Genomic DNA, 12,954 nt, shown 5'->3' with positions numbered 1-12,954 from the left:
GCTGCATTAAAAACTATTTAACACAGTACAATACTCATATTTATGTTTTCTAATCTTGTTTAGTATTTCTTTTGTTTTTCTTATTGGCTTATTAGACTGATGTGAATGGGTACTATGTAAAGCGCTGTTGAAATTGTCGGCGCTATATAAATACCTGTAATGAATAAATAAATAAATTAGCTATAATGTAGGTAAAAAGCACCTAAAAAGAGACCTTTATCTGTAACTTGCTCTCTTTTTACCTACTACTCACCTCTCCATTCCAACAAATTTAGCCTAGCAAACTTCTGTCTGATTTTACAGCAGAGCTGTGCCAAGACTGACTTTCTTATAACAGTGATTTGCCGTATACTTCTTATTACAAGATACATTATGCAGCAACTCTGTGTGATGGGACAAGGTAGTCCTGCTGTGAGAATGCCTATCAGAGCTTCTTTTAAGACCCTTTCTCAATTGTTAGCAAAGTATTTTTTTAAGGTTAAAAGGTGTAAAATTATTCTGAAATGCTTTTTGACCTGTCTCCTCTCACTAAAAATGTTCACAGTTCATTTTTACTCCTAAAATTGTTTTTTTTCTTATGCAGGACCATTATATCAATGTCTCTGTTCACCCATTCTTTACCAATGGAGCATAGTATGCAAAATTATTAGTATGAGTTCCTGAATGAATCACCATGTCTATATCTGACATATGTTAGCGCTAGTATTAATGTCATTTTTTATGATAGGCGTAAATACAGGTGGCACCGCTCCAAAGCTAGGAGCAGAAATAAGACAAAACAGCTGTTGAAATATGCATCATTGATATTCTTCTGTGGAAATGATAGGAGACATAGTAGTATAAGATGAATAATACATTGAACTTAGTTGTAGACTTACAGGTAATGTAATCTGAATATTCTCTCGAAGTTTGCTCATTCTCATAAGATTCACAAGGACAGAAAGTGGTAGAATAACTAACAGGAAGAGAAGCTGAAAAATCAAAAAACAAAAAAAACAGAACAATGGAGCGATTAGTATGGAAGATGTCCAAGGATATATGCCCCAGCACAGCTGATTTGGCTCCAAAGCTTAATTGTTTTAGAGCTTACAAGCAGATATAAAAAAAATTTAAAACAGTAAGTAAGGCTACACAGACAATCTGGCAGTGATTGGAGAAAAATACAAATAATATAATTTTAGGTGATGAGCTATCAAGTGGGATAATCCTAACATTTTAGTGAAGAGATAAGCTATATGTACATGTATCTATACATTATTCTCTATAAGAAGCTTGGTTACTGCTCCAAAACAAAATGCACTTTGGGACTACTATGGTTTGATTTTTTTTTTACACAGAATAAAGAAAAAGAATATACTGAAAGTTGATGTGTCCTATAAAACCATGCATTTATTAACCACTTGCTGACCGCGATGTTAAAGCCCCTTCCTGTCCAGGCCATTTTTCAGTATTCAGCGCTGCGGTACTTTGACTGACATTTATTCCATCATGCAACGCTGTACTGAAATGAATTTTATACCATTTTTTGGGGACAGATAGAGCTTTCTTTTGGTGGTATTTAATCACCACTGGGGTTTTTATGTTTTACTATATAATGAAAAACCCTGTTTTCCCTTCTTTATGTTCTAAAACATTTTTTTGGTAAAATATAAAAGATGGAGTCACGTCAGGTAAATAGACACCAAACATGTCAAACCTTAAAATTGCGTGCGCCTGCGAAATCACAAAAAACTACCAGGCCTAAGGCGACACTTTAAAAGCTTTTGCCGCTCATCAGTTTAGTGTTATCAGTGATAAATGGCCCTAAAATAATTGCTCTCACTCCGACGTTTGCGGCGATATGTAACATGTGTGGTGTAATAGTTGTTTTCGCATGTAGGCGCACCTGTCGCGTATTTCCGTTTACATGCATGCACGCGGCGGCAGGGGGCTTACATTTTTCTTGGTGTTTTTTTTTTATATGAGACTTTAAGTATTTTTTTTACACTTTTACTTTGTTTACACTTAACTTTATTGCTATGACATAAGAGGATAAAAAGATATCCTATGTGATAGCCAATATACAATGACAGGTCCTCTTTATGGAGATATCAGGGGTCTCTAAGACCCCTAAAGTCACCTGGGGACCCCCAAAGAAGCTGATGAAGCAGAGATCTGATAGCAGCCAGAGGAATGACAGCTAAAGGCAGGAGTGATGTAATACGCATCGCTTCCACCTTTATTGCCCATTCACACTGGGCGTTTAATCGCGCAATTTCCACAGAGAAGTCGCCATCCAATGATTTTCAATGGAGCTGTTCAATTGAACAGCTCTATGTCACCTGACGGTGAAGGTCGCGCGATCGTCGCTGAAACGTCGCCCTGAACAGTCACACTATCCCGGCCGCGCGGATCCGCTCGAGGTAAGTGTCACTAAGTGTGAATGGGGCCTTAGAGAAGAGGAGAGATCAGCAGTGGGAGAATGCTGATCTCTCCTCTGTTTTCAATATAGGCAGCTGCTGTACTGGTCCCGGGTCAGCAGGGGGGACAGCAGAGCCCGAAATAACCAGCGGCAGAGGGGGAGAGTGCGGCAGCTGAGGGGGGCACGGCAATAGAGGGGGCTGCACACTGTATGTAGTCATACAAGTGATCGGTTGGCTGTAGAGCCAGCCTAACGCTGATTCCCAGTGGAACTCTGCTCGCACGTGCCCACAGAAAAAAAAATCCCATACATGTACATCCACCCGCTGGGAAGAGTCCGCCGTCCGCCCGTGTTTTTACACTGGATGGCAACTGGTTAAACACAAATAATAAAGGTTAAAGTAGTAATAAGCACTCAACCTTGTATTTTTTTACATTTTTGCCCAAGCATGTTTATAAACAGCTGACCTCAACTCTTTCAGCTCAGCTTCACTAAACTTCTTGCCCAGTACAAGATCACAAGGGAGAGCATAGTCTAAAGCAGCTGTCCATCTACTATCTTGGAGAAGAGAGAAGTGGAGACCAAGAAGCAGGGGAGTGGCTTGCCTTGCTGTGTCTGTGTGTTTGTGGAGACATGGACAACTTACCTAGCACACACAAGTGTGGCTCCATAGGACCCTGCAAAGGAAAGGAGCCACCCTAAAACAGGATATCAGGGCCAGCTCTCAGGAGACCAGCTGATTCTGTAGAAAGCTAAAATTCAAATTATTTTTATAGCGCCAACATATTCTGCCGCTCTGTACAATTGTTTAGATAAGACAAGTAAGAAACACTGACAAGCATCATTGACATACAGAAACGAGCTTACAATCAAAGACCTTTTAAACATCAAGAAGCAGCATCCCTTGTAAGTGATTTAACCTCCCTGGCGGTATGATTATTTCGCTTTTCGTTATTTTTTCAGCGCAATTTTTTTCGGATTTTATTTGTTATTTTATTTTGTAGTTTCTTCCGGGTTTTTTTTAGAATTTCCCACCGGTTCCGCCCCCATGCGACGCGTCAGCTCGCATGGGACGGAACCCGGAAGACAGATGCCGGCGCCGGCCGGAGGACACCGCACGGCTCGAGGGACAAGGTATATTATATTATGGAGAAGTAACCCCAAGCTACACTCGGGAATACCGCCAAGGAGGTTAATCAGCATTTAAAATAGCTTCAAAACATTTTGACTTTAATATCGCTTTAAGACCAAAATCAAAGTGCATCCATTACTCCTAAATACTCCTTTAGGTTACAGATTTTCACACTTTTCTGAGGAAAAGGTGGTATGAACAAATGTATCTTTACTTTTTTACTTTTTCATCCTCTATCAGAAAATGTCAATGTTTCAAAAGTATTTCTCATTTCTCTCACCTTTAAAGGAGCACTATGATATTGGATGTTACACCTAAACAATTTCCTCTAAGATGGAGAAAATGTGTGCCTTTTACAGATTTTTAGATGTATCTAGGGACTGAGTATGATGTATAGTTATTGCATAATGGGTGCAGGGCCTTGAGAATGTTTTTAATTGTTGTTAACATTCCGAAGGGCTCCGTTTGCCGAAGAGAGCTGAAGGATCAGCCGAAGCTATGGCTGGATCCTTAGGCTCTTTTGTGAATACCACTCTAGAGCTGATGTATACTGGCTTTTTTTTTGTAAAGTTTCTGCAATAGAATGTTTCTTTTGCAAAAACAATGTTGCAGGCTTCTGATCGTTGTGGGAACGATTAGAAGTCTTTAGTGGCATCTGATCCTGAAATGCTGCAGGATCAGTGTCACTAAGGTTATTATTGGCTGTTCTTAAGTTTCAAGCAGCCTAATAATAACCAAAAATGTATTAAAAAAATGATCAAGCAGTAATAGTGAGATTAAAGGAGAACTATGGGGTCAGTGTTTTTCCCCATAGTTCTCCTTAGGGTAACGGGAGCACACACACTAGTGTCCTCCCGTTCATATATTTTTTAAAAAGATAGTAAAAAGTATTAAAAAACATTATAAATAAATTTAACAAATAAAATGATATATTTAAATATATTTTTTATGCTATCATTATTATAAAAATGAACCCCTTACAATGAAAATATGCAGCTGAGCTCCAGATTTGTTTTTCACCCTAAGGGGTTAATTTTTTTATTGAACCCCCTCATGGGGATTCAAAGTATGTCACTGTCACTAAATGTGATACTTAGGGGGTTATTCACAAAGCTGCCGAAGGCGGCCGAGTGAATAACCCAGCCGAAGTGAAGTGAGTCCTGCAATTCACTTAAGGCTTTGATGGCTGATTTCAGCCGTACATCAGGTGTACATCGGCTTGCTTCGGTTCAGCCAAACCGGCTCAGCATGTTTAGCTGAGCCGAAGTGCAGAAGGAGTTCGACTCAGCCGATCCAACATCTGGATTGGTTAAGCTGAAACTCCGGCAATCTACTCGCTGCCTTTCGGCCTATTCTCATAGGAGGCGAACGCCAGTGAGTGAATAGCTGAGTACCGCCGAGCGGCAATCAGCTCGGCTACTCTGCTCGGTACCTTCGTGGTACCGAGCAGAATAGAAAAACAGTGAAAATAAGTAGAAAAAAAGGTTAAAGGAGAACTATGAGGTGAGTGCTTTTCACTCACCTCATAGTTCTAGCCGACCAGTGACAATGAGACTGTCACAGGTCGGCTCAGTAGCGAACACATACCGGCGTTCGCTCACCCCTCGATCCTGTCACGGCTCTCTGCCGTGACAGGGGAGGGGCTGGATTCCCCCCTCCCCGCTCCGATCCGCCAGCGCTGACTGGCGGAACGGAGGAGGGGGCGGGCACAGCTGGCTCTGCCTTTAGATAGGCAGAGCCAGCTGTCAGTCACGCAGCTGGGCGGATCCCGGCACAATTGTCGGGATCTGCTTCAGCTGCGGCGTCTCAGTATACCGCAAGCTACAGCTCGCGGTATACTGAGCCTAGGGTGACGGGAAGACGCTAGTTTGTGTCCTCCCGTTACCCTAAGGAGAACTATGGGGAAAAGACTTAACCCCATAGTTCTCCTTTAACAAATGTAAATAAATGATACATTTTAAAAAAAATAGCGATTTTAAAAAAAGAAAAAAAATTAAAGATTATTGAAAAAAGACAAAAAGGAAGATTATTGAAAAAAGAAGACATTTAAAAAAAATAAAGAAACAATTGGGCGGTGCTAGCAGTGACGGCTAGCTCCGCCCAACTGTTTCCTATTGGCCGGGACTTGCTAGAGTCTTCTAGCAGGTCCTAGCCAATGAATAACAACTAGATTGGAGCCGGCCATGACGTCACGACCGGCTTCGCCCAAGTTGTCACTGTTTAATGACAGTTCAGTGTCCCCTGGTAACCTGCGGATGCTGATCTGTCATTGCAACTGGTCCGCCTAGCTGTCAGTTGCGAGGCCAATTTGGGTTTCATTTCGGCTCAGTCAAACCAAAGCATATGCCTTAGGCTCAGCTGAGCCGTTCGGCCAGCTTTGGGAGATGTTCGGGCTATGGCGAATAGCCCGTACAGCAGCCCTTCAGTTCTACTGAACCGAAGGGCTCCGGAGGAGCTACGGCTGATCCTACGGCTGATCCTTCGGCTAGCTTTGTGAATAACCCTCTAAGTCTTTCTTGTGTCTATGGGGTTGATTTACTTAAGAGGTAGAGCATATTCACTCTGAAAAGTGAACTTTCCCTGTGCAGGGGAATTTTAAATTAGCTTAGTGAATAAGAAAATTCACATTGCAAAGAATACCGACTTCATACAATTTAAATAAAAAGGCAGAATTTTGCTCACACATGATTAGATGATTAGTATTCATTAGAGTAGACCTCTATTAGTGAAAGTAGACTTTTACTAATAGATGATGGTGTCTCCATATAGAATAACTGTCACCTGCTGGCAGGTGGCAGCAGGTGCTCTGGACTGATGAGTGAAAATTTGAAACATTTGACTGTAGCAGGAGACAGTTTGTTCGCTGAAGGGCTGGAGAATGTTACAGTAATAAGTGTCTGCAGGAACAGTGAAGCATGGTGGAGGTTCCTTGCAAGTCTGGGGCTGCATTTCTGCCAATGGAATTGGAGATTTGGTCAGGATCAATGGTGTCCTCAATGCTGAGAAATACAAGCAGATACTTATCCATCATGCCATACCATCAGGGAGGCGTGTGATTGGCCCCAAATTTATTCTGCAGCAGGACAACAACCCCAAACATACAGCCAATGTCATTAAGAACTATCTTCAGCATAAAAAAGAACAAGGAGTTCTGGAAGTGATGGTTTGGCCCCCACAGAGCCCTTATCTCAACATCAACAAGTCTGTCTGGGATTACATGAAGAGACAGAAGGAGGCAGCCTACATCCACAGAAGATCTGTGGTTAGTTTTCCAAGATGTTTGGAACAACCTAACTGCTGTGTTCCTTTGAAACCTGTCTGCAAGTGTACCTAGAATAATTGATGCTGTTTTGAAGGCAAAGGGTGATCACACCAAATATTGATTTGATTTGGATTTCTCTTCTGCTCATTTACTTCCATTTGTTAATTGTTAAAAATAAACTATTAACACATTTATTTCTGAAAGCATTCTTACTTTACTGCATTTTTTTGCTCCTGCTTAAAACTTTTGCACTGTACTGTATATTTACCTAGACACAGTATGTTCATGTTATATGCCTAGCAGGGAGACGCTTTCCAGAACAGACTAAATGATGGGTAACAACAAAAACATTACTTTGTTAGAGTCTATTTCGTACTTGCAGAGGGGGTTCTCCGACCATTGCCCTCTATTAATACAATTAGACTTTCACTCCAGGGGATCTTAATAGAAGATCCATCTCTTCTGATTGGATCTAATTGTACTAAATGACTGTATTCCTGACTAACTTTAACTTCTTCTAGATGCCCATGGGAACATGCCTACCACTTATAATATTTTTTGGTATACCTTCAAGGGTTTACTTCAAGGAGCCTTGAAATCTACCATTTTGTATATTCAGTGGTCCGTGCACCACGCATATGAAGACTTTGCTAAAGCCTATCAGGATACTGAGATGCCATATATATCTAGTCCTATGAAGGCCAACTGCCTGGCACGGGAGAGTGTCTCATGTCTGCATTTAAACAGGATACATGAAAATGCCAGACATAAGCTGTTTATGAAAACAAAAACACTTTGAATACAGAAATCAGTCTAGTATGCTTCTTGCATACATTACTAGACAACAACAGGCTATTATCTCTATCTTCAAGATTCATCATAGGGATGGCTCTATTCTAACTAAAGGTATGAATCCTATTTTATATTCTCACCTCCCTTATAACCAAATTGTGGAGTGCACTTTGGCGGTTGAAGCTCAATGGCAAGCCCTTATTTCCAGTATACCATAGTAAGATTGGGAGGATATCTATCTATTCCTCTTATACTTTAGTCTTACCAGCAAATAGTATTAAACTAATTCAGTTGCACATAGTTCATAGGAAAAACCTTTCTCCCATCTGCCTACATAAAATGGGTCATTTGAGTACCACAAATTGCCTGAGATATACTCATCCACAGGTGGAATTTGTACACTTATTATAGTCTTGCCCACTAATATCCACGTATTGGTCTGATTGACATAAAGATCCTATACTGTGCACTACTGAGATTTGTATATTTGTAATAATGGATGAAGAGCTGTGGCCACATCATACCAGAATTTTCTTACGGTAAACCTTATTTATGGCCTGCGAGATGGTGGCAATTACGTGAATGAATTAATCTATTCCCATGGTGGCCAAATGACTAGTATTAACTAATCCAATTCTTTCCTATGGGAAGGTAATTTATGATAACTGAAACTTATCTCAATACAAATTTAGTAAACTAAACGTGAGATTGTAGTCCATCATGGGAGCGAGCTTGGAGCAGTGGCTACAACACACACAGGGCCCATGGAGAATAAAAGTAGCCACCCTCCAGTACAAAATCTACATTCACCAACAACCTACAATAATACCCTTTTATTTTACAATTATTTTGTGTTCTACGGTATGGATAACTATTACTTGGGTCATTCTCTTTATGTGATCCCTTTTATACTCTGACCAGATTTGCTTGTGTATGTTTGCAAAATGAATCCATGAGACTGTCATTGTTTTACTGTTTTATTTGTACCTTAGCTTAATGTGGATACTGTACAACTGAGTCTTATTGTAGATATAATGATACTGTAAAAATGCACATATTCTCTGAGCTCATTTACTTAACCACAGGTTCATTTTAAAGTAAACTGTATGTAATTTTGACTTTAACACAGTTGCAATGACTCCTGCAAAGCATAAGCAGTTAAACAAATTCTTTCACTTGTTGCTTAGAGTGGCTTTATAAGGGAACTCAAACGCAAACTAATTCAGATCTTCTGTAAATGTTATTCAGTATACACTGTTGTTTTGATATTTAATTATTACATATTTTTTTTACAATGTGAAAGCCATTGGTCTATAATATTCAGCAGAGATCAGGGAGAATCAGCAGCCACCTTAGCCTTTAGGAAATCTTCCTACTGGTGCAGAGGGTGAAATTTATGTGGAGAACATTCCACAGAGGATGGAGTTAAAGATAACAGCATTCTATTTTTGTCCTGACAGTCTGTCATCAGGTGAGTTCAATGTGCTCCATGGTGTGAAAGTCAAGTCTATCACAGACATGAAACATAATCTCATTATACACAGGAACACGGCACTGCTGATTTGTCATTCTCTAAGTGGAGCATTGATTGGAACAACTTTGATAACCATACCTTAAGAAGCCACCAATTTTTCCCGACCCCAAAAATTGTACTTTCATCAAGATTAGCAATTTGATAAATTGAACCTTTTGCCTCAAGCTCTGGCCATCATTCTTTTAGGATAAATTGCTAATTGCAACATGTTGGATTTTGGTGGATTTATTTTTATTTTTTAATTTCGTGATTTTATAGAAATTTTAGGAGCTTTTTGTAACGTGAGATTATGTTATACAGTTGTTCACAGAGTGTGTTGATGTTGTGCATAATCAAATCTTTATGGGAAGATGTAGGGACATTAAAAGCTCTCTTAAAATCACAACCTTTAGCAATCAGTAAAGAGAATTTTCTGTTTCTAATTCAGCTTTTTGCATCTGATTTAATTCGTGTTTACCAGAGATTTTTAAGAAAACTGGGACAGAACAGCAAGAATTAAATAGCACATTTTGTCTCTTTTATTCTCTATTTGATGCCTTGGTTCAGAGTCTATAATGAAAAGATACTGTTGCCCCTTGGTTTTGCTTTTATTCAGATCCAAAACATGCACGTTTCATTGTCTAATAGAAAATCGGCTATTTAGTACATTGCTCTCTATCATTAGAAATGTGCATTAGCAAGACACAAACTAATGACCAAAAGAGAGGTGTTATTGTTGCCTAAAGCAATTTTGTCTCTGTAACAGGCACTAGGAAAATTACAGTTGGAATCCGATCCATTGCTAGAGCCAGTGTATTCACTTACAACTGTTTGTTTGTAAAGGACAAACTGTTATCAATCAATTTTATATGAACACATTGGGTACTGGTTTTCTCAGGCCAGCGTTTGAAATGAACACTGAAAAGATACAAGGGCTGTGCATGAGTGAGTACAAACCACTAGGTCTTAGTGCTGAGTTCTATCTATGTTGATAAATTATTGTCCTATGTCGACCTTTTCTATTTATACTTTGGCATTCTGGCTACTACTGACTGGAAAATTAGTACAGAAAAGTAAATTCTGCCTTTCTGCATTGCTTCCTTCATGTACAGTTGCTTGACTATGATGTGAGATGTTGACCCATTTAGTTTGACTTAAGCAAGCTAAAAGTAAAGAGGGAGGATAAAAGAGCACACATACTGCATTAGCAGCTGTGTTCCCAACAGCCATGTGCTACGACATTTTCATTGAATTTGCTATTGGTAAATTTTATACCAATAGAGGGTGGTCCTTTGGGGTAATCACAGATATCATCTTTTGCAGATAAATAGTGAAAGTACACCTTTCAATTTAAATATGTGCTATGATGGTGTTCAAACATGTACTTTCTACAGATCAACAATTCCCAAATTAGTTTTGAATTCGCCTTACACTTGCTTATCTTTCTTGCTTCCCTTTTGGCCAGTGAGGGCACGGATGGCAGTGGTGGACCAGCTTAGAACTAAACCAGGAAATACCAATACCCCAAATCTACCCTGGCATTTGGGGTAGATGGGGTTCTCACTGGGACTTCTAAATGTATGTGGTTCCTGCATTCTTGCTATTTTGTCACAGTGATATTAAAGTAAAAATGTTTTTAAGCTTATTTCAAATACTGATTAAATCCCTTACAATTGATGCGGTCCCTTCATGTTTCAAAATTTTAGTTTCCCGTAGTATCAGCTGGTCCCCTGAGCACCGACCCTGATATCCTGATTTAGTGTGGCTCCTTTCACTTGCAAGGTTCCTATGAAGCCACCCTTGTGTGTGCTAATACGCTGTGTGTGTCTTTACAAACACACAAGCACAGGCAAGCCATGCCTCTGCTCCATATTCCTCCCTCATCCCTTCTCCAAGCTGGTTGATGAATGGCTGCTGAGGACTGCTCTGTCCCTTGTCATCTTGTGCTGGACAGTAAGTTCTGGGAAGATTTTTTTTGCTAATCTCTAGGTCCCAACTGTCTTTCCAAATTGTAGACATGTGTCTACTACTGTTTTTTTTTAACTTAGACGATCATTAATAAACAATTTTTGTGCTGCTTAAAAATGTTTAAAGAAACAGCCACATTGTGAGTTTGGGTGATATCAATCTAAAAGTGAATAATAAATAAAAATGTCTGTTAAATGATTTTAATCATGTAGGGTAAAACACTCAAGCAGACTTTTAGAGCACACTGTATTAGGGTTGCAACTTCTCTTGAATATTTAGCAGACAACAAATCTCTAGGGTATGAAGGACATAGAAAATGACCATTTCACTGTGGCTAGCGCTGTTTGTAATAGAATTCACTATACTGCCAGGAAATGCTTGTAAACAATTTGATTAATAGGTTTATGAAATAGCCATTAGGATGGTGCTTGAACTAATATTTAATGCCATATTGTTTGACAGTTTTATATGAGTGCTCGTTTGTTTTTAATTTTTATTTAGCGTCCTCTTATTATATATGAGGAATATGGTACTTTCTGGAACTTTGATATATGTTGTACATGAGTAGTATGTTTAGTAAATGTTTAGAGTGTGGGAATAATATGTTGTGATTTCATGATTCATTGAATGGTAAATTGATTGTTGTTTTAGCTTTATCTACATATTGCAGAACAGCCAAACACCCCATGTAGCACACTGGTCAATATGTATGTATGAGATTTATTTCTGACAAATAAAGACATGACTGAAATATTTATCTAATATCAAATTTGAAAACCCATTTCTAATAAAAAATAAATTCTGTAAAGATAGCATTCATTGTTCTGATTAAAAAGAGATACGGCCCCTGACCAAGAGCAGACTTGATGATTTTATAGCCTATTTTCTCACACAGTTGATACTAATTTTGGCCCCTAATAAACCAGAATATATATGTGTGTGTATATGTATGTATGTGTGTGTATATATATATATATCAGATAATGCACCACTTTGTGCAGAAAATTGTTGCAATTACAAATGTTTAGGCATTCTCATGTTCATTTATTTTGTTTGTATTGGTATGACACAACAAAGCGGAGAAAAAGAAGCCAAATCTGACAAATTCCTCACAAAACTCCAAATTGCAAGAAATAATTGCATTCCAAGTTTTTGTGGAAAAGCATGAACAATCTCAAGGTTACAAGTCAATCTCAAGAGATCTTAATGTTCATGTGTCCACTGTGCGCAACATTGTCAAGAAGTTTACAGCCCATGGCACTGTAGCTAATCTCACTGGATGTGGACGAAAGAGAACAATTGATCAGAGATAACAAAGGATTGTTTGAATGGTCGATAAAGACCCTCGATCAACTTCCAGACGAATTCAATCTGACCTTCAGGCACAGGGTACAACTGTGTCAGCTCGCACTATCTGTCGCCATCTGAATGAAAAGGGACGCTATGGTAGGAGACCCAGGAGGACCCCACTGCTGACACAGAAACATAAAAAAGCCAGATTGGAGTTTGACAAAATTTACCTGAGAAAGCCAAAATCCTATTGGGAGAATGTGCTGTGGACAGATGAAACAAAATGACAGCTTTTTGGTAAAGCCCATCATTCTACTGTTTTCAGAAAAAGAAATGAGGCCTTTAAAGAAAAAAATACAGTCCCTACAGTCAAGACATGGTGGAGGTTCACTTATGTTTTGTGGGTGCTTTGCTGCTTCAGGCACTAGATGCCTTGACTTTGTGCATGGCATTATGAAATCTGAAGACTACGAAAGAGTTCTGGGGTGCAATGTAGGGCCCAGTCTCAGAAAGTTGGGTCTCTGTCAGAGGTCATGGGTCTTACAGCAGGACAATGACCTAAAGCCAGCAATGAGTTCAGATCTGAATCCCATAGA

General features: G+C 39.3%; 1 long non-coding RNA gene across 1 annotated transcript in view; it reads left to right on the top strand.

Moving 5' to 3' along the window:
- The window catches only part of LOC108797659, a 14,697-nt gene extending 2,341 nt beyond the window's left edge, over positions 1-12,356 (top strand). Inside the window, exons 2-3 of the long non-coding RNA XR_001941898.1 lie at positions 936-943; positions 12,218-12,356. This is a non-coding gene — a long non-coding RNA (uncharacterized LOC108797659). The remainder of the gene's footprint in view (positions 1-935; positions 944-12,217) is intronic.
- The last annotated feature ends 598 nt before the right edge of the window (positions 12,357-12,954 follow it).

Source organism: Nanorana parkeri, unplaced genomic scaffold (genome assembly GCF_000935625.1).
Source record: "Nanorana parkeri isolate BGI_ZX_2015 unplaced genomic scaffold, ASM93562v1 scaffold1319, whole genome shotgun sequence".
In the NCBI taxonomy this organism is placed as follows: Eukaryota; Metazoa; Chordata; class Amphibia; order Anura; family Dicroglossidae; genus Nanorana; species Nanorana parkeri.
The sequence above is the reverse complement of the archived record's forward strand: the minus strand, read 5'-3'. Positions and strand labels throughout refer to the sequence as shown.